This window comes from Giraffa tippelskirchi, chromosome X (genome assembly GCF_054371585.1).
Source record: "Giraffa tippelskirchi isolate mGirTip1 chromosome X, T2T-mGirTip1v1.2.pri, whole genome shotgun sequence".
NCBI lineage: Eukaryota > Metazoa > Chordata > Mammalia > Artiodactyla > Giraffidae > Giraffa > Giraffa tippelskirchi.
In genome coordinates, this window is record NC_137289.1 from 64,272,390 (window position 1) to 64,295,036 (window position 22,647).

Genomic DNA, 22,647 nt, shown 5'->3' on the forward strand with positions numbered 1-22,647 from the left:
CTAGGAATATACTTTAAAAGCATTTTCACCCAAGACTAGACTGGCATTTCAAAGCCTACTGGATTAGTTCCTCTGGGGTTCTAAGAACTAGCAAACCAATCTCATGCTTCTCAAGACCCATTCATCATCTTCCTCCCTCTTTCCTTTCCCTAGTTATGTTAAAAGTATGGCCATTTTCCCAGTCACATTGTCTTAAAATTCTGGACTTACTTTTAACTCTTGAAAGTGAAAGTCACTCGGTGGTGTCTGACTCTTTGCGACCCCATGGACTATACAGTCCATGGAATTCTCCAGGCCAGAATACTGGAGTGGGTAGCCTTTCCCTTCTCCAGGGGATTTTCCCAACCCAGGGATCGAACCCAGGTCTCCCACATTGCAGGAAGATTCTTTACCAGCTGAGCCACAAGGGAAGCCCAAGAAGACTGGATTGGGTAGCCTATCCCTTCTCCAGTGGATCTTCCTGACCCAGGAATTGAACCGGGGTCTCCTGCATTGCAGGCAGATTCTTTACCAACTGAGCTATGAGGGAAGCCCACCTTTAACTCTTACCTATATCCTTTTACACAACAATAGTAAGTTCTCTAGTCCTAGAGATTCTAACTTAAAAGGAATGCTCTTATTCAGACTCTCAGGCCCTTCCACTTTAGCAACTTCACTAAAGGTCTTTAAAATCAGCTTTGCTCAGGTCAGTCATATGAGATTCCTCAATACTTTCAAATTTCTTAATCAGTTAAAGTTGGGATTTCTTAGTCTAGCAATTAAAGGCCCTCATAATCCCGTTCAAACATATCTCTCTAATAGCATTTTCTGCCATTTCCTCTAAATTGTCCCCCCTTTCATCTCTAACATGAACTCTGCAATCTAGCCATATGTTAACACACCTGTTGTTGCCTGAGGAAAGGCCATTATAAGCGCTAGGTTTTCCAACATACACTTTGTTCTGCTGAAAATACTTTTATTCCTTCACAGACACATTACCTAAATACCCGAATCTCACTCATCCTTAAAGTCCCAGCTAACTTACCTCCACTGTCATGACATTTTCCACAATCTCCCCTTCCCTCATTCCCTTAAACCATTTCATCTCAATCTCACCTACAGGACTTTGGTATGTTTGGTATATTCTTACTAGCTGTATGAATATCTTGTTCTTGAATATAAAGCTCTCCTAGCTGTAAGGGTCCAAGTCTCATTTAACTATCTTGGTACTTAGTGAAGTGGCTTTCATGTAGCTCAATAAATAGTTTGAATTGATCAATAAATCAGCCTTAAAAGCATATTCATTCAGCGATCACTATAATGATGACCTATAAACTGAATCATGAGCATCCCAAATCCCTGTTGTTTGTCAGTATTTATTTTTAACCAAAGCAGCTAATGGTGTAAATGACAAAAAATCAAGTTGGCACAAGTTCCTCATAGGCTGTCCTATCTCAGATGAAATGGGGAAAATGGCTCTTCTTGAGCTTAGGTAGATGACTTTACTATAGAAATGAGCCATGGAAAAGAGGCTGGCTGTGGTTTTCATTTTCTTTCTTGTAGATAAACTTTTGGGTTAATTATAGAAATCCCACAGTATTATTAAAAATATTTTCACCTAGTTAATAAAAATGTACATCAAATTCAAAGGCATGGTAGATATATCCCCTAGCCAATTGAAATTCCTACGGGAGCAGGGCAAGGGCTTAAAAAAAAAAAAAAGAAAGAAAGAAACAAGGAACAAAGTGAGATGGTTTTATAGCAGGAAGATCACACAGAAATAGTTATTATGAAATGTTAAACTAGAGAACAGATATCTGTGTCTCTTTCTATATGTTTGAGAATATTTCAAACCCCAGATTCTGCAAACATCTGCTAAACATACTCCCTAAACCCACCAAGCCAGCAGCTGTGTGATCTATTCACACATTCCTAATACCACTTGGGAAAACGCAAATTGTACAGCCATGTTCGTAAAAGAAAATAAATAAATGTCTCTGCTGAATTTCTACTCTACCTGTATCATCAAAGTTAACAGCCCTGCCAAGGGAGATAATACAATTGAGAATTAAAATCTTAATGACTTAAATATTGTAATCAGTCTTTGATAGCACCTTAATTAAATGATAGATGGCCAGAAAGGTAGAAATGTGATTTGCTCTAGAAATTTTCAGTCTTTTTATATCATTAATAGAAATGAGAGTGACACTATATTTAATATTTGTATTATTCTAGATACTACATAGGAACAGACACTAAATACAGTGCTTTGAGAATTTATGCAAAATAATACTTTAAAAAAATCATTCTATAAACCTACAAACCATGTTACATCCTTCTTGCTACATGACTGCTAATTCAAAACACAATATTCCACATAATTTGCTTTAAGTTCAGCAAGTAACATTACTGAAAATAATGAATGCATAGATAATCACTGAGACAGTATGAAGAATAAAATAAAAATATATGTCAAGTTTTCCAAAGATAAGACAAATCAAAGGAAAAAGCACTACAAAACATCATAAATCAGTTGGACATATTAAATAGGATCCTGAGGCAACGATCTAGTTTAATGTAACACTCAAAGAGCATAACAAAGTTCTTCTGTTCCCTTAAGCTAAGTGAATATCTTTGTATGGTTTCACAAAACTGACACATTTGAATAAAGTCCAAAGATGACTTCAGTTTCAATGTTAGTATTTCCTTTCCAGAGACAGGGAAAAAGAAAAAAAAAACAAACATGCTTCAGTTATTTGTAAGTTGTTGATGTCATATATAGATTGGGTCAATCTGAAAGAAATGTGTTAAATATGCCCTCAGAATTATGCTACTACTACTTAATGAACCAAGTGAGACTACATGATTACTCACAAGGCAAGAGGCAATAAAAGGAAAAGATGAATCAAAAAGAGGCATCAGTTGAAAATATACCTAGTTTGTACATATCCACATTTCAAAAAGCAAGCACTTAGGAACTGTCATTGTCATGGTAAAGAGGAAAATGATACATCATCTATTTCAAGATATGTTTTAGAGAAAACTTAACAGCTAAAAATACAAGATTTTAGGAAAAATTTACTTGGGGAGAGATAAAGGTATATCTGTTTTTACTATCACTTGTAAAGAAGAGAGAGGAAAAGCTTCAAATGTCATTATGTTTCAGGCTCTGACCTTATGCCTTAGCAACCTAATGAGTAATGTATCCCACAAACTGGTCTACTGCAGTTTGGTATGCAGGGACTATACTTGATTATCAGCTTCATTGGAAACACCAGTAATTCAGCTTTTAAAGATAAAGAGCTCCTTGCACAGTGCCTTAAATATGATAAGTGCATACTTAATGTTTTGAGCATAAAAGAACATATCTAAGTGTGTTAACTAGGTTTCTGTTGCTGTAGCTCCATGTATACTTATGTCTAGAAAGGTCAATTATCAAGTGGTGCAAGAGTGAAGAGAAAAACGTAGGTGCTTAGGAGGAGAAAAGGAATTCAAATAAACAGGGTGATTTCAGAAAATAAAGTAGAACTCTGAATGTAGGAGTTTTGAATTGAATTATTCAGTTCACTGAATACTGTAGGACATTGTTTCATCAACAGTTATTTCCCAACTGCCATAAAGATATGTTCAGAGAAATCAAACTATTTTTACATAGAAAACTCTATGAAACCCCATAACTTGAGAGATGTTTTAAGTTGAAAATATAAATTGTTCATCTGTAGTACTCCACAGTGGGTTACTTTTTTATAATTTATTTATTTACTTTTGGCTGTGCTGAGTCTTCATCACTGAGCGAGCTTTCTATAGTTGCGGTGAGCAGGGACTACTCTCTAGTTGCAGTGGGCCGGCTTCTCATTGTGAGGGCTTCTCTTGTTGCAGAGCACAGGCTCTAAGTCATGTGGGCTTCAGTAGTTGCAACACGCAGGCTTAGTAGTTGCAGCTTGTGGGCTCTAGAGCACAGGGTCAGTAGTTTTGGTGCACAGGCTTAGTTGCCCTGTTACATGTGGGATCTTCCCGGATTGAACAGATGTCTCCTGGGTTGGCAGGTGGATTCTATTATCACCGAGCCACCAGGGAAGCCCTCCACAGTGAATTAGGAAAGTTATTGTTTAACTGAAACTTTCTGATACAGAAACAGATTTTGTTTTCTCACTAAAATCCCTTGTCTAATTCTGTTTGCTATTCAATTTCTTATTTTATTAACTACATTACCAAAACAAATAGAGTATTAATACATGGTCATTACACAAGTTAGCAGTATTTTATGTTAGGGCAGGTAAGTACATGCTACTTCCTCATCTTACACACTACTTATTATTTTTTTCAATTAAATTTGATTATAATTAGGCTACCCATATGGATTTGAGATCATTTCATACCTCTATCCTACCAATAGGACATATGAAAAGTTTAATCCAATGATTTGGCTAAAAATGTCATATCCTAACTGTATTTTTAATGCTTTGCCCTCTGTTAATTTTTTTTCCCCTTCATTCCAGTAACAATGAACACACAGCTAGCATCTAGGTATTGCTTTGTCATGCAATTTCCCACTAGAAGGAATCCGGTTCCTTAGAAAAATAGCTGATTCCAGGGCTACGGAAGAGTAAGTATAAGATGAAACTAAAATATCTTTATATCAGAAAGTAAGGTAATGCTAAAAGTGGGAAGATGGGGTAGGCATGTCACAAAGATTGATTAAGGGTAATCCCTCTGACCAAATCTGGGAAAAACTGAGCACCAAAGTAATGCAGTAATGCATTATAAATCACTGCAAAGTAGGATTTTATAAGTCCATAGTGATAACAAATCAATCATTAAGTCAATACATCAATACACTGATTGACTGATAGATGAGAAGAGAGAGGTCTTACTTACAGAAGAATGCTAATTACCAACCACGTGGAGAGAGGTTGGAAAATCATCATTTTACAACCATTATAGCATACATCGCATTATCTAACAGAACATTTTGATGAGGAGCAGGAGATCTGCATGGTCTTACGTCTCTCTACAAACTACTTCTTAATTTAAATGGAAAAACAGTAAGTACACACTGGAGAAATCGTGTAATACCTCAACCAAGTGATCAAAATGAACACCTCCTATGAGGGGCAGACAGACATTCAGTGTCTCTATATGTGATACTTGATACAGCATGACCTCTGTATAATTCTGGCCAAGATCACACATCCTAAATCCCATCATGGGGAAACATTAGATATGCTCCAGATGAAAAAACATCTTCTTAAAGAAGAGGAGATTTATATTGCTCAAAAATATCAACATTATAAAAGACAAAGAACGGCTGTGGAAATGTTCCAGGCTCAAGGAGGATGAAGAAGAGATGGAGCCAGAGTAGGAGATGGGGGTGGGGGGAGAGATGAAGTGAGACGAAGAGACAGAGTAAGAGTGGCACCAATGGTACATGAATTTGGATAAAAGATACGTGCAAGTGTTCTTTACAGTCTTATTCTTGCAATTTCTATACATTTGAAATGATTTCCAAATAAAAACTTAAAACATAACTCATTCTTTCTCACTGTTTCTTAGTTTACTATGTTATGCTATTTTCTTGGTCTTATTTTAAAGATATGCCCTGTTTAATGTTTTTTAAACACTATTTATTATGATTTATATTTAATGATGCCTATTTAAATGATATTACAGAATAAGAGAAAAACCAGAAGCATTAAATCACACCATCACTAATAGCTTGGAATCCTGTATCAAAAGGGTATAAATATACACAGCATATACTTATATTATATTCAGCTACACTAAAAGCTAAAATATAATTTTCATAGAAATATCTCAAATTAATTTTCTTAGAATCATAGAACAAAATTAAAAGATCTTTTAAAGATATCTTAACACAACCTCCTCATGTTTCTGTGTATGGAACTGAGGTCACACAGTCACAGAGAACCAGACTAACACAGTAGACTCCTCTTGAGCCTGGTTATCTTCGAAAATATAATCTTGGCTAACCTGAACAATCCAAACTGTTTCAAGTAAATCCCTTATACACCATTCCTATGAAACAGAGTGGATAGCATATTTTATCTCTGAAATAGTTATGATTGTCATACGTTATTTTAAAATCATTTGTAATTACATATTTTATTTCTCTACAACATTTTTTTAGATAAAAGGGAGCATGTAAACCTAACTGATCAATCTAAGCTTGACAAATTCATTATAATCATAGCTAGTCATCATTAACGTCATTCTACTTAAATTGTCCTCATTAAATATACCATCCAAACTATATAAACACAATAGAATCCATTTTCCATGAGTTACTTCTAACAATGCATGAAGTGATCTTCATTCAGTTGTCAGATTATAAAGTAATTGTTTTTCCAATACTTAATTTTCATACTATCCTTGTGAGATAAATAGGTAGTAACTAGCATAATCCAGCTACATCTTTTTTTCCATTATCTTCAGATCTCTTAGTCACTCCCCTTCATTTACTGAGAACTTCAGCAAATGTTTTTTTGTCCACTCTAAATTCTGTTGTTTTCACTGACTTCATCAACCACATACCAAACTTATCTAGTCTCTCAATTTCTCGTGCTCCTTTACATCTATCTTTTACTGAATTTAACCAAAATCATTCAATCCCATTGTCACACTGCAGTCATCAAAAATAACTCAACCTCCTAAATTCCAACCCAATCACAGTATCTGATGACCTTTTCTCTCATATGGTTCCAGCTTAAAGGATCAAGGAAACCTGCTGAATCAATCTCTAAGTGTCACTAAGACCACCAGTCCTTTGACCCACCATCCACCGTTCCTCTCCTGTGGTCGCTTCTCTCCCCATTTACTTTAAATTTCAAGGCCAAGTAGGTATTACTCCATTGGTAATTATTGTCTAACATACCATACTCAACACACTTTCCTCTTAATTCTTCTACTGTATTTATTGGGTCTCCTGCATTTGCACACTGAGTATTTTGAGGGAAAATGACACAACCAGAAAGAGTCATATCACTGTAAAATAATAATCATCAAACTTATTCGCAAAGCAGAAACAGACACAAAGACATAGAGAATGGACATGTGGATACCAGAGGAGGAAGAAGGGTGGGATGAATTGGGAGACTGGGATTGACATATATACATTACTATGTATAAAAGAGAAAATTAATGAAAACCTATTGTATAGCACAGAGAACTCTACTCAGTGCTCTGTGGTGACCTAAATGAGAAGGAAATCCCAAAGAGAGGGAGTATATGTATACATATAGCTGATTCACTTTCCTGTAGAATAGAAACTAATACAACATTGTAAAGCAACTATACACTAACAAAAGTTTATGAAAAATAAATTGATAATCCATTTCAAATGAATACTCAATATTGACCAACAATGACTGTAACTCTTTACCAACAATTATTTCCATTTTTTTCAGATGATCTACTCCTCATCAAATCAACCCACACAGTTGCTAAACTGTTAGGTGATGACCCTGATGACTAACTCATGAGAAAATAGAAACCCCTAATCAAACGGAAACATCCTAAACATGCCACTAGCAAACAGACCTGCATTTATGCCATTTTCTTTCTTCCTATTATAAAGGAGAAAAGGATCCTCCTATCAAAGGTAAGTTCTTCTACATGTGGATCTAGTACTCCTTCCTTTCCAGTTTTTTATTTTATCGCTCTTCTACATCTTCAACCTTTCTTTCTCAACTCTGTTACTCCCAATAGCATTCAAAGATGCTCTAGCATTTCCCACCCTAACAAATAAATAAATAAATACCCTAATACCATAACCCCTGCAGATGCCCATTTCTCTGAGTTCTTCCAGAACCCAGCTTCTAAAGAGTTATCTAGCCACAGTGTGTACATCCCCTCACTTCCTATTTCACTCTTCAACTCACTCCTTCATGGTATCTAGGTCAAACTCTACTTGGAAAATTCCTAAGGGCATAAGTGACCTCAATGCTGCCAACTCAATGGATATTTCACTGTCCTCCTCCCAAATCTGTCAGATCATATCTTCCTTCTTGGAACATTTTCTTATGTTGATCCTTTGACATTACATTATTTCACATTTTTCTTGCCATAATTATCTCAATTTGCTTTGATGAATCTTCCTTTCTCCAATCATTAACTGACAGAAGACACTAGGATTTGATCGCACACTTCCTCTTCTTCTTCAAGTACACACTTACACAAAATGATATCATGCAGATACATCATTTTATTTCTATCTATGTGGCAGTGATCTCAAATTGATATCTTCAGCTATAATTACTCTTTGGAATTACAGACTCAAATTCAATTACTTACCCGACATCTTCTCTATGATCTCTGTCTAGAAGGTATCTCAAACATAACATGGCTGAAGCAAAATTCTTTATTCCTAGCCCTGACCCTACCACTACTCAAGTCTTTCCTTTCCAAATAGATGGCACCATCATTCAGCTTTATAGGCCAAATCATTAGGAGCCTTTCTTGAGTATTTGATTACCCCAAGACTGGAGTCAAAAACAACACAACAGTGAACAAAACAAACTGAGAAAGAGTGAACTAGTGAATAAGAAGGAAACCCAGAGAGTATGAAATCATGTATTAATGAGAGACAAAGTGATCCGCTGAGAGGTGAATACAATAATTAAGAAGCAAACACTGAAGGTCATTGGTGATCTTGACAAGAGTAGACTGAGAGGAGTGAGGAGGGTGAAAGTTTTAGTTGGAGGAGATTACAGAGAATAAGATGAGAATGCCAAGTTAGCAACCAACAAAGACATCTTTCAAGGAAGGGGTTTTGCTGTTTGGAATGCCGACAGATGAGTACTAGTTGGAGAAGGCTATGAGGTCAAGAGTGGTTCTAATTTTTTTTTTTTTTTTTGAGAGAGGAGATACTAGGGCATGTTAGTATGCTGCTGAAAACGACCCATTCATGAGTTAAAAATAAATATAGCATGGGAAAAGGGGGTTAAATCACTGAGGAGTGGGAGCCACTGCTTAAGTGGACAGGTTATTCTACAGATGGAGGGATTCACTGATGCATAGTCATAGGAAATGGTATGCATACAGATGCAGGGCAATTTGGTAGACTTCACCGGGGAAGATGAAGGAACTCATAGTTGAGTGCTTCTAGATTTGTCAAAGAATTATGAGGCAGGTAATCAGTGTGTGGTATAGCTATGTGAGTCTGTGTGGTGTGTGCTTTGGGGATTGAGAAATTGGGCATGAAAGAGACTGAAAAAGAGAAAAATTAGCTTTGTTAAAGAGAAGCTACTAGGTGATTTACCAGGTACAATGAATGTCTATTTGGTCATGTGTAAGATTTAACCAAAAAATGTATATATCCAGTTTAGTGGGTTTTCTTTTACTGCAAAATTAGAATTTCTTATTATACAGCAAAATATTTTGGGGAGATAAAACAACATTACATACTTCCAAGTATGCCCAAATAGAAACTCCATTATAATGGTTCACAAATTAAATGGCATTCTTGTTAACAAGTTACCCATTTTTCTTTAAACGTCTATTTCTGTATCGAGGTGTCATAAATTAATTTGAAGATATAGAAGCATACGATTAATATTACACTGTGGTAAAACTAGGCCCATTTCAAACATGTTTCTATTATTCTGTGGTTTATCATTACATGATCAGAAAGCATTATGTCTTAATGTCAAGAGTATTTATTTAAAATTATATCAAGTAAGCAAGCTTTATTTATAATACTAGCAGCACTGGCTGAAATTATTTGCCTTCCTTTTAGCATTTTAATTTAGAGCTTTCTAAATGCAAATTAGGGAAAGAAACTCTTGGCTCACTAAATGGTAAGTAGTTTCTTTTTTTTTTTAATATCTCAATTGTATTAGTGGAGTTATTTTATTGGGAGTATATTTACTTACAGCCTTCATGCATGGCCCTCAAAATATTTTATAAATATTAAAAGCATGCCTACAATTCCCTCCTATGAAATGTCTGCAATGTACCATTAAAATTATCCTAAAGATAAAATATCACTATTTTTACATAAAGAAATAAACTGATAATCTAGACAACTGACTTCGCCAACAACAACAAAAAAATGAGTATCAGAATCTATTACCTCTCCCAACATACACACCCAATATTTAAATACAAAATAAATCCATGAAAGTTAAAATATCCCAGGCTATAAAATTCCCACTGCTTTGGCCTTTCAATTCTCTGCTCTATTTTTATTACAGGGAACTAAAACACTATGGAGCAAAGTAACAGAGGGAGTTTTCAAAAAGTCACCAAATCCTCTCTCTCTGTCAAGCAAAGATGGCAAAACAAGAGATAAAGCCTTTTGTGAAAAATGACTCATTTTAGGTTCTCTAAAACTAAAATGCTAAAACAGGTGAAGCGTGCCCACATTCACAAAAAGGCATTTACTCATCTAAAAAAAAATACCAACGGAGATTTTCAGTCAAAAATTTATGAACTTTAATATCAAGAAACAATGTCCATTTGATTTTGCCAGCCTTCACTCTGGATAAAACAAAAGAAATATTTAAAACATCTCAATAAGTAAATTTGAGCTATCAAAACTAATGTCCATTATTTTGATCTACAGATATTGCCAGACAAGTATGATTTAAAAATCCAAACACTAAAGTTGCTTGAAAAACAAAAGCATCTTCAACTGATGTTATACATACTTAAAAATAGCTAGCTGAAAAATTGATTTATTTAGACCAACTACTGTGAGTTCCAAATTTTAGCAGTGCTTTCAACATAAACTCACTTAAATTTTACCTCAGTGTCAATGTAAGTAGCAAACAAAGCAAATAAAATGATAAGAAGCAATGGTTTCTCCAGTTTAGTGATAATTGTTTCATTTCTTTCATTCTTATGAAATTATCAAAGTTGAATTGACCTCACAAAGCAGAAATGAGCACAAATAGGATTTCAGTTGTTTAGGTTAAAACACATATAGACAAACCAAAAAAGCAGATATTATGACAGTAATGCTCCAAGGCCAAGCATTCTTATTTTTAAATGTAATATAGTTAAAAGATTTTTTACTTGACTTTATTTGCAATGAGTGACTTATCTATTTTCTGCATTTTATCTTATAACATTAGCAATGGTCAGATATTCAGGCAAAGAAATGAAAACATAAATCAGAAGTGTGAGAGGAAGAAAATAAAGTACTAGTTTCCAGATTTACATAGAAAGAGGGCTGTAGTTCTACATTTAGAACGAAATTTTTCTGAAGCACAGCCATTAGCTATGAAAAGAAAGCTCTCCCGTGTTCAATAAACTCATCTAAGAAACACTGGAAATGTATTCATGGAGCAAGAAGTCCAACTTGGTCTATTACAATATAATAGTCATTATTATAACAACAAATTACTAGTGACCAAAGGCAATGTTTTCCATGTACATTATTCTATTTAATCACTCTAACAACCATATATAATACTTTGGCCACCTGATGCGAAGAACTGACTCGTTTGAAAAGACCCTGATGCTGGGAAAGATTAAAGGCAGGAGGAGAAGGGGACGACAGAGGTTGAGATGGTTGGATGGCATCACCGACTCAATGGACATGAGTTTGAGTAAACTCTGGGAGTTGGTGATGGACAGGGAGGCCTGAAGTGCTACAGTCCATGGGGTTGCAAAGAGTCAGACATGACTGAGCAACTCAACTGAACTGAACAACCATATGAGAAAGGTATTATTATCATGACCCTGAAGAAAATGAGATTTAGAGAAGCTAAAACATTTGCTCTTGGTTCCATAACAGCTAAGATTAAAATTTAGATTTCCTGACTTCCAATTATATGCTCTCAATTGAACTCCTGTGGGACATCCCTGTGGTCCAGTGGCTGAGACTCCAAGCTCCCAGGGAAGGGAGCGCAGGTTCAACCCCTGCTTGGGGAACTAGATCCCACATAATGCAACTAAAGATCCCATGTGCTGCAACTAAAATCCAACACAGCCAAATAAATAAATAATTAACAACAACAACAAAAAAAAAACCTCTTGCTAGAACAATAATGACTAACCTCGCAAGAGCAATAGATAACAGATTCTGTAAGAATTTATGATACATTATGCTAATACCTAGCCTGGAGGCACCATGGCCAGCTAGTCAATGTATGATCTTACAACTAAAGAGGAAAAACGTTACAGAACTAAAAAAGAAGATAAATTAACTCAAATAAGTCTACATGCGCATTCTTCATTTATGCTGATATATACTTATTTATTTGGAATGTGTTCCACTAACAGAAATAGTCCACCCATTCCTTGTTGACCCACTCAGGGAATATAAATATTATAATTCTTTCCTCACTAACTGATAGACTTACTGCAGAAAATTTATAAGGGGAAATTTGTTACAAGAAGTCAAAAATTGCCCTTAACTTACACTTTAAAGAAGCAAGAAATAATCAGTTTCAAGGAAAAATAATGCTTTTTCTAATGCCTCTACTAAATCCTAATAAAGACAACCTGAAGAAATGTCCATCACAAACAGGAAAACGCCCAGAACCACCAGTTAAAACTCCTCATGTGCCATTTCCTTGCAAACAAATGTCTTAAACATAATTGGAACATGCTACCCCTGTTTGAACCTAGGGAAGCACTTCACAAGTAGAAATCGGAAATCAGTAATCAATTATTACATTATTTAGTCAGCAAAGGGTTTTCCCGTTTAAAGCCTTTTCTCATACATTACCTCATTTCATCACTGTGTGGCATAGGTTGGTGACTTCCTGTAGAATCTGTCAGAGTGTCTTAACACTCAATAAATAACTTTTATTTATTGAGCACTCAATAAATAGTCAGTAACTAGTCTGAGAAAGGTATGATCAAAATGAGTGAATGAATGAATGAATAAACCAAAGAAGAAGTGATTACACCATCATCAAAGAATGAGTCAAACTTTAGTACATGGTACAGAGAACATGACTCTTTGTGACCCCATGGACTGTAGCCTACCAGCTTCCTCTGTCCATAGGATTTTCCAGGCAAGAATACCGGAGTGGGTTTAACCCAAGTTTGATCCTTGGTTCAGGAAGATCCCCTGGATAAGGAAATGGCAACCCACTCCAGTATTCTTGCCTGGAAAATCCCATGGACGGAGGAAGCTGGTAGGCTACAGTCCATGGGGTCGCAAAGAGTCGGACACGACGGAGCAACTTCTCTTCACTTAGCAGAGAACACTGAGAATTTGTCAAAACCTACAGAATGTACAACACAAAGAATGAAACCTGATATAAACTAAAAACTTCAGTTAATTACTATGATTAAATTATTATATATTAAAATGGTTCACCAATTATGACCAATGTGCATTAATGATAAGGAAAATTCTGTGGGGGTAGGGAAGGGGCATACCTTTCTGCTTAAATTTTCTGTAAACCTAAAACTGCTTCAAAAAGAAAGTATATTTCAAAAAAAATGAACAGTTTATGTTCGAATTAAAAACTGCCAGACCAATCTGAAAGCTAATTTCTAGTATTACTATTACTATTATTTTAAAAATGGAAAAAAAAGATGTGTCACTAACACTTCCCATGAAAGGTTACAGTCATCAAAAGAAAAACTACCAAAAAATAAACAATGAACACCATATGTATTATTTATTATTTTGATTTTGAAAATGTAGCACTCCAAAATCACCTCTAGCAACATGTATAAAAATGTGTCAATCTACACATTAAAATGAAAACCCTTCAAAACAACCCAAATACAGACTAATAAAGCTGAGATAAACATGAAATCCAACTATATTCAATGCAAACACAAGTCTCAAATCACTAGAAAAGTTAAACCACCCAGAGGCAGGCTTGCTCAAAAGCCCTGACATCTGATGATGTGAGCTAGAGTCCTGGTAGGTCAGAAGGGAATTATATATTTTATCTGAGGGCTGAACATATTTCTAGCCCACAATATCTCAAGCTGGGAAATGATGACTAGCCCAAACTACTGTGAGGCCTGTGAGTTAAGTAGTACTCACAGTGACTGAGATATGTTTATTAAGTTACGTAAACTGTGAAAAACAATTTCTTTTATCTCCTTATGTTAACAAGCACATAAATGTGTTTAATGAATGCTTTTCATAATAGTGCCATAGACAGAACACCACCACAGACACCACATTATGGGAAAAAACCCTCAAATGGTTAGGTTATTTGCCAAGTTTCATAAAGTTTTTGACAAGAAAGAATCATGCACTATAGTAGACTAACTTTTATTAGATCAAGCAAATAACTATATTCCCATATATAATGAGGACAAAGTACATCTGTAATGACATCAATAACAACAAACTCTCTACAACATAACATGGCTGTCAGGGACTCGAGCAAAGTTCACCATTTTCCAGGAAACTGTGTGTCTGGGAAAGAAAGCAAAAGCACTGTCTCTGGTTTGATTCATTTGCAGGGTGAGATTTTCAGACCTGGATCTTTAAGGTTGATTTCAGTTGAATATGCTTTGGTTTGATGACATAGATATGACCCACTTGAGTCTTAGGAAACTTGAACATCTACTTGAATGTGTATATTGCTCCGCCATTATAAGACTTCCATTATTATTATTATTGGACTTCCATCTAATCAAGGCTATGGTTTTTCCAGTAGTCATGTATTGATGCGAGAGTTGGACTGAGTTGAACTATAAAGAAAGCTGAGCACCGAAGAATTGATGTTTTTGAACTGTGGTGTTGGAGAAGACTCTTGAGAGTCCCTTGGACTGCAAGGAGATCCAACCTGCCAATCCTAAAGGAAATCAGTCCTGAATATTCATTGGAAGGACTGATGCTGAAGTTGAAACTCTAATACTTTGGCCACCTGATGCGAAGAACCGATTCACTGGAAAAGACCCTGATGCTGGGAAAGATTGAAGGCAGGAGCATAAGGGGATGACAGAGGATGAGATGGTTGGATGGCATCACCGACGTGATAGACATGAGTTTAAGTAGGCTCCGGGAGTTGGTGATGGACCGGGAAGCCTGGCATGCTGCAGTACATGGGTCCCAAAGAGTCGGACACAACTAAGCAACTGAACTGATACTTTCTAAATGGTATATATGAACTCACACATATGAAAGGATACATGACAACAGTCCCCAAGTATAACCTTGTGGGAAAGAGACACTATCTTGTAGCAACTACAGTGTCAAGACAAATAGGCCAAATTACAAGCATTTGCAAGAGGAAATCATATGTCACGTAGAAGGCAATGTATACATGCCTGAGATCTAAGTAACAGAAAGCTTCTCTATTAGCAGTATTGGAGTACAGTACACAAAAGATGGAAGGCGGTCATCTATCCGCCAGCTAAATCAAAAAGTTAGTTAAAGACAAATTTTCATTCATCTCAATGTTTAATGATAAAATTCAAATGAAATGGATTCAACAGTTGAACATTGGATCTACATTTAAAAACTTTGTGACTTCAAGCAAAATGCTTAACTATAAATTTCTGTTTCTTCCACTATAATTTTGAGATTAAAAAATAGTTCCTTTAACTCACAAGGGATCTGCTAGCATTAAATGAATAGTCTTAGATAAACTGATCTAGCACATAATGTGGTGGTGGTGGTGGTGGTGTAGTCTCTAAGTCCCTTATGACTCTTGCAACCTCACAGATTACATCTTGCAGGCTCCTCTGTCCATGGCATTCTCCAGGCAAGAATACTGGAGTGGGTAGCCATTTCCTTATCCAGCCGTCTTCCCAACACAGGACTCAAACCCACATCTCTTGCACTGTCAGTGGATTATTTACCACTGACCCACCAGGGAAGCACATAATGTAGCATAATCTAAATGTTCAACACTCAGCAAGTATCCTCTACTATTTTGACGACTGTCATATATCTACTGCACATCCCTAAGTTAATATCCCTAATGTTAAGTATGCTCCTATAGAATAAAGAACAGTCATACAAAGTTAGTCTGACACGTGACCCACTTTTTGTCAGTCAACTCTCTCCTCAAAAGTGTCCTCATGGTTAAGTGAAAAAATGCAAAAAATCACGTGCTTTTTGACTTGTTCAAAGCTGTGACAGATAGAATTATAATAATTTCTAAATTTGTGAGTATTCCTATTTTATTTTTATCACCAACTGTACTAATAACCTGTTCCAGTTATATCCAGTGAGTGCATATAAAAATCTGAATTATTATCATGGGCAAACATGAGAGCATTGAACATGGTAGAAAGAGAGTCACTCAGTTGTGTCCAACTCTTTGTGACCCCAGAGAAGCCCACCAGGCTTCTCTGTCCATGGAATTCTCTAGGCAAGAATACTAGACTGGGTTGCCATTTCCTCTTCCTGGGGATCTTCCCGACCCAGGGATTGAATCCAGGTCTCCCGCATTGCAGGCAGACTCTTTACCAACTGAGCCACCAGGGAAGCCCATTTAGCAGAGAAAGAAAGACTGTTTTCTCCTAAATGGCACATAGCACTATGATCCTATATACAAATAATCCATTTCTTAGAATAAATATCAAATAAATGGACAGATTAGTTTAGCTATTTTTGTTCTGATTTCACATCCTAAAAAATATTGACTTTTCGTCAAGAAAATTGTCCTGTAGATGTTTCTAAGATGTTTGTAAACAGCATATGAAAAATGTTATTGAGATCAGATATGAAATATCAACATTGTGTATTTTACATAAAATATAGCCATACATTTAACTGAGCAATCTCATGTTAAACTTTTTTGAAGGGGATGGGAGTGGTGAAAATAATTCCTTAGAGTCTTTAAACAGTCATCAAAAGTAATTTTAAATTCTCAGTGTTCTTATGCTAAATTACAAACTTAAATTAAGAATAAAAATACTGCTTAAATTGAATGAAATGTCTTCTTTTCAGATGTGTATTATTATCCTGTATTTTTTTCCACTGGAGTTGTATCTGTTTTGGAATATTGTTCTTCTTACCACTTTTTTGGTTCCCCTTCCCATGAGCATCATAAACAACCTTAACACAAGTTAATTCCATTCTCTCTCTAAATTGTCCCTCAAAATTGATGACTTCTTTGCTAAAGACATCTTAGAGCCCCCAAAGAACTGAATCCAAGATTTTCAACCTTCTGGCTAGAGGTATATTTTCTGGAATATTATGTGCCCAGATTACCTTATTTAAAATATCAAAGTGATAATATCTAGTGCATCTCTATCAGACTACTAATTAATTGGTTCTATGAAGGATAGTTACTGTTTCCCACCTTGTGTATTAGATATTTTGAAGAAAATAGGTCTATTCCATTTGATCACAGTACTTTATCATATGCAATTCATTTTTTTTTTGCTCCAGAAATTGAGACTATGCAGAATCAAAAAGTTAAAATACTATTTTAAAATTATTTATACAGCATAACTCTTGAATTTCTCTTCATTAACTTGGTGCAAAAATCATTCCCAATAATGAAGGAGTCCCATAGATCAAGACTACTTATATGAATGTATTCATATTTCATGCTAATTAGCCCCTGTACACGTAATCTCTTTCCCTGGTGTGTCCAGTACATGTGTCTCTGTCCTAGATTGCTCGTTAAATCTGCTATAGCTCATTTGAGCACTGCATCACTGTGACTGGGTTAGACATTGCAGAATCCAAGAACTATGATTCCTTCCTCCTGTGTATTTCTTACACAATCTTACAAGCAGTGCTCTCTGGTAGTGTTGTAGAAATAATGCATACAGTATCTGATATGTTCTCTAAGTGTATAAACATGGTTATCACAAAGGTAGACTGCTACCCTCAATGCCTCCATTGTGCATGCAGGTAATATGTCCAGTATCTGACAAGGTTTGAGAAGTAGCAATCCTTATTCTTTTTAATGGGGACCTCTGAGACCAACAATGTCTAGAAAAATACCAGGCTCACTGTTACACAGAGACTTTTCCTAGACTGCTGGTTATCCAGGCCACACACCCAAACATACATACACTTTTTAAAAATTAGGTAGGATAGAGTATTCAGTAGTTACAATGGCAATATATTCCTGCCTGAACTATAATGTTCTAAATCCAGTTCTTTAGAGGTGACAGAAGGGGTTATGTTAAAATAACACAGTGGTGCAGGGGTCTCAAGCATGGATTAATTTTTAAATCGTTACATGGCGGTAGTTTGATTTCTATCTTTTTTGTAGTTGTACCTTATGAAAGAACACTGCTGGAGAATGAAGTTTTTGACTTTTCTTTCAGAATCATCAGTTCTCTACAATCCCAAGGCAAGATATCTTGCAGACTTGACAATTCCACATTGATTTTCATTTTTCTATTATTTGAAACCTTAGGCTAACAACATTAAAAAAAAAATCTGTGCTGTATATACAATACAGATTGTTTCAAAGACCAATCTATATCATGTATGTGTTTCTACTCAATATATTTGTTAATTATCTACATGTCAATAATACAAGTAGACTGCAATGCTTATTGGAATAACTATATTCTTTTTTTCATTGACTTTTAAAAATCTAATTTCTAAATACAAACAATTCTGACCAAATGCTATCTGGCAATATCTGTACCCTTTTATTTTTCATTTCTAGCAGTAATAAAAGTATTTGCCATTAAGTTCAATTCACAAAACATATCACAATCTAAGAAACATATACACTAAAAAAATGCTTACTGCATAAAAAGAAATGAAATTAATAATTTTACAGATTTGTATAATTTAAATTCAAAACCCCTGCTAAATTATCAATAATCTTCAATGGAAAGTTTTAAGAAGTTGACGTAAGACAATCCCACCTGAGAGAGAGTTCTGGCTGGTAGAGCAGATGTCTGCATGCTGATTACAACTTATATATAAATATAAGGAGTTGTCATCAAAAGAGCAAGTTAAATCACTTTGGCTCTTTGAATCTAAGTATATTTTCTTTTGGGGGCCTTTGTGTTTAATACCTATTGCTCAGTCACTTCAGTCGTGTCCAACTCTCTGTGACCCCATGGACCATGGCCTGCGAGGCTCCTCAGTCCATGGAATTCTGCAGGCAAGAATACTGGAGTGGGTTGCCAGTTCCTTCTCCAGTGATAAAGTATGAAGTGAGTGAAGTGAGTGGAATGAAGTTGCTCAGTTGTGTCCGACTCTCTGCGACCCCATGGGCTGTAGCCTACCAGGCTCCTCTGTCCATGGGATTTTCCAGGCAAGAGTACTAGAGTGGGTTGCCATTGCCTTCTCTAATACCTATTAGTAACTTCATAATCATCAAGATATGAATTTACACAACATTTATATATTTTTTAAGGGTTTGACAAGTTACCTTGAACAATCGAATCTTTAAAAAAACTACTCTTACATATCACAAAATATCTGATCCTGAGGGAATCTGCTAATTCTTGTGACAATGACTTTTGTTTTCCAGCTCTTCTCTTTCAAAAATCTTTGAAGAAAGTATGTGTTTACTTATGTTGTTGTACTAAGATATTCTCTATTACATTATTTTGCTTAAATATAGATGTTTTAAATAATTCAGAGTTCTCTATTTAGTTAAAAGTAAGTTATGGTATACCGGTGATAATTTTAAAAAGAAAAAAAAAAAAGACAGAGAGGAAAAAAACTTCAAGGACAGCAACAGAGGAACTAATGGAGATGACCTTTCAAAAAGACATTTACTAGCACACTAATGTAACTGACTCAGTTTATTAGATCTAGAATCTTTCTGCTCTCCAATGCTATTATCTTACTTTGGAAAATAAGCACATTTTGAATGTGAAGATTCTAAATATTAATATTTAACATTCCCAATCGGCTTTCACTGTTTTCTGATTTGACTCCTAAAAAAATCTCATATATTCATTTCTTGACACAGAATGGGTATCTGAACTAGAGGCATCTATGCAAACCTAACTACATATGGAGATCAAATAGTCAACAAAAATTTTAATAGCCTACTAGAAATGATTTTTTAAAGTAGAAGAAGAAGAAAAGTCTTTGCGGAAGGGAGCAATGGATTTGAGACTTTCAGAATATAGAACCTTTGGGGAGAATACCATACAATGGTTTACATGTGTTCCCTAAGAGCCCCATGGTGTCTTATTACATGGTATTGCAGCCTTTCAAACAGAGAAGCCCTTCAGTAAATGGTTGTATGAGATATACAATTAATCATCACAACAGAGATGCCACGAAGGGAAAATAAATTATTTTGACCAAAAATAGGTTTACTGAAATATTTGAGAAAAACATAAAATAGCCAAAGTAGTTAGTCATACAAGTCAGACTCTCTTAAAGAAAGGAGTTCCATCCCGTTAGGCAAAACTTAAAGGGTACAAGTAAAGTTTTTATAATATATTCTTAATAAGATGCTCTAGGCAATGGCAACACACTCTAGTACTCTTGTCTGGAAAATCCCATGGACAGAGGAGCCTGGTAGGCTACAGTCCATGGGGTCACACAGAGTCGGACATGACTGAAGCAACTTGGCAGCAGCAGCAAAAGCAGGAAACATTATACAAGTCTTTGTGTAATTGGGGTAATTGCTTCCAAAATCTATTTTTACACTAAAATTTGTGAACTTGAGTGCTTTTGAAAGTGGAATAAAATAGGAGATAAAAGAGGACAAGAGTGAGAGAAATGCTACACCAGGCCCCAAGAGCTTAAAAATTAGAGATACAGACTGGTAAAAATCCTACACATAATAGCTACTATTATTAGCTATCAAGTGTCATAAAACTGAGAATAGTTCAAAGATTTGGGCACTAAGTTGCCCAACCATCACTTAAAATCCCAATCAAGATGACAGGGATAACCTTACGAAACAGAACTATCATTTAGTAAATTGACTAATATAATACCCTTATCATATTTTAGTAATTAAATTTTATACTTTCTACATCTACAGAATTTGTACCAGCCTTTATTCCCAAATAAATATTTTAGAAAACTAGCTAATCTGATCACATGGACCACAGCCTTGTCTATCTCAATGAAACTAAGCCATGCCGTGTGGGGCCACCCAAGACAGATGGGTCATGGTGGAGAGGTCTGACAGATTGTGGTCCACTGGAGAAGGGCATGGCAAACCACTTCAGTATTCTTGCCTTGAGAACCCCATGAACAGTATGAAAAGGCAAAAGGATAGGACACTGAAAGATGAACTCCCCAGGTCAGTAGGTGCCCAATATGCTAATGCAGATCAGTGGAGAAATAACTCCAGAAAGAATGATGGGATGGAGCCAAAGCAAAAACGATACCCAACTGTGGATGTGACTGGTGATAGACGCAAAGTCCGATGCTGTAAAGAGCAATATGGCATAGGAACCTGGAATGTTAGGCCCATGAATCAAGGCAAACTGGAAGTGGTCAAACAGGAGATGGCAAGAGTGAACGTTGACATTCTAGGAATCAGCGAACTAAGATGGACTGGAATGGGTGAATTTAACTCAGATGACCATTATATCTACTACTGTGTAGAAGAAATGGAGTAGCCATCATGGTCAACAAAAGAGTCCGAAATGCAGTACTTGGATGCAATCTCAAAAACGACAGAATGATCTCTGTTTCCAAGGCAAACCATTCAATATCATGGTAATCCAAGTCTATGCCACGACCAGTAACGCCGAAGAAGCTGAAGCTGAACGGTTCTATGAAGACCTACAAGACCTTCTAGAACTAACACCCAAAAAAGATGTCCTTTTCATTATAGGGGACTGGAATGCAAAAGCAGGAAGTCAAGAAACACCTGGCGTAACAGGCAAGTTTGGCCTTGGAGTACAGAATGAAGCAGGGCAAAGGCTAATAGAGTTTTGCCACGAGAACTCACTGGTAATAGCGAACACCCTATTCCAACAACACAAGAGAAGACTCTACACGTGGACATCACCAGATGGTCAACACCGAAATCGGATTGATTATATTCTTTGCAGCCAAAGATGGAGAAGCTCTATACAGTCAGCAAAAACAAGACCAGGAGCAGACTGTGGCTCAGATCATGAACTGCTTATTGCCAAATTCAGACTTAAATTGAAGAAAGTAGGGAAAACCACTAGACCATTCAGGTATGACCTAGATCAAATCCCTTATGAGTATACAGTGGAAGTGACAAATAGATTTAAGGGACTAGACCTGATGGACAGAGTGCCTGATGAACTATGGACAGAGGTTCGTGACATTGTACAGGAGACAGGGATCAAGAAAATCCCCATGGAAAAGAAATGCAAAAAAGCAAAATGGCTGTCTGAGGAGGCCTTACAGATAGCTGGGAAGAGAAGAGAAGCGAAAAGCAAAGGAGAAAAGGAAAGATATTCTCATCTGAATGCAGAGTTCCAAAGAATAGCAAGGAGAGATAAGAAAGCCTTCCTCAGCGATCAGTGCAAACAAATAGAGGAAAACAGCAGATTGGGAAAGACTAGAGACCTCTTCAAGAAAATTAGAGATACCAAAGGAACATTTCATGCAAAGATAGGCTCGATAAAGGACAGAAATGGTAGGGACCCAACAGAAGCAGAAGATATTAAGAAGAGGTGACAAGAATACACAGAAGAACTGTACAAAAAAGATCTTCATGACCCAGATAATCACGATGGTGTGATCACTCACCTAGAGCCAGACATCCTGGAATGTGAAGTCAAGTGGGCCTTAGAAAGCATCACTATGAACAAAGCTAGTGGAGGTGATGGAATTCCAGTTGAGCTATTTCAAATCCTCAAAGGTGATGCTGTGAAAGTTCTGCACTCGAT

At 36.0% G+C, this 22,647-nt stretch overlaps 1 protein-coding gene, 1 long non-coding RNA gene and 1 pseudogene across 16 annotated transcripts in view; all 3 read right to left on the reverse strand.

Moving 5' to 3' along the window:
• Positions 1–22,647, reverse strand: part of DIAPH2 (diaphanous related formin 2) — a 952,992-nt gene that overhangs the window by 547,784 nt on the left and 382,561 nt on the right. The gene's annotated exons all lie outside the window — the stretch shown is intronic.
• On the reverse strand, positions 8,484–9,196 carry LOC145536475 (uncharacterized; annotated as a pseudogene).
• On the reverse strand, positions 18,494–21,612 carry LOC145536286 (uncharacterized). The gene is made up of 3 exons (XR_014075737.1): positions 21,304–21,612; positions 20,010–20,296; positions 18,494–19,092 (listed from the first exon to the last, which is right to left on the reverse strand). It is a non-coding gene; the product is annotated as an uncharacterized LOC145536286 (long non-coding RNA).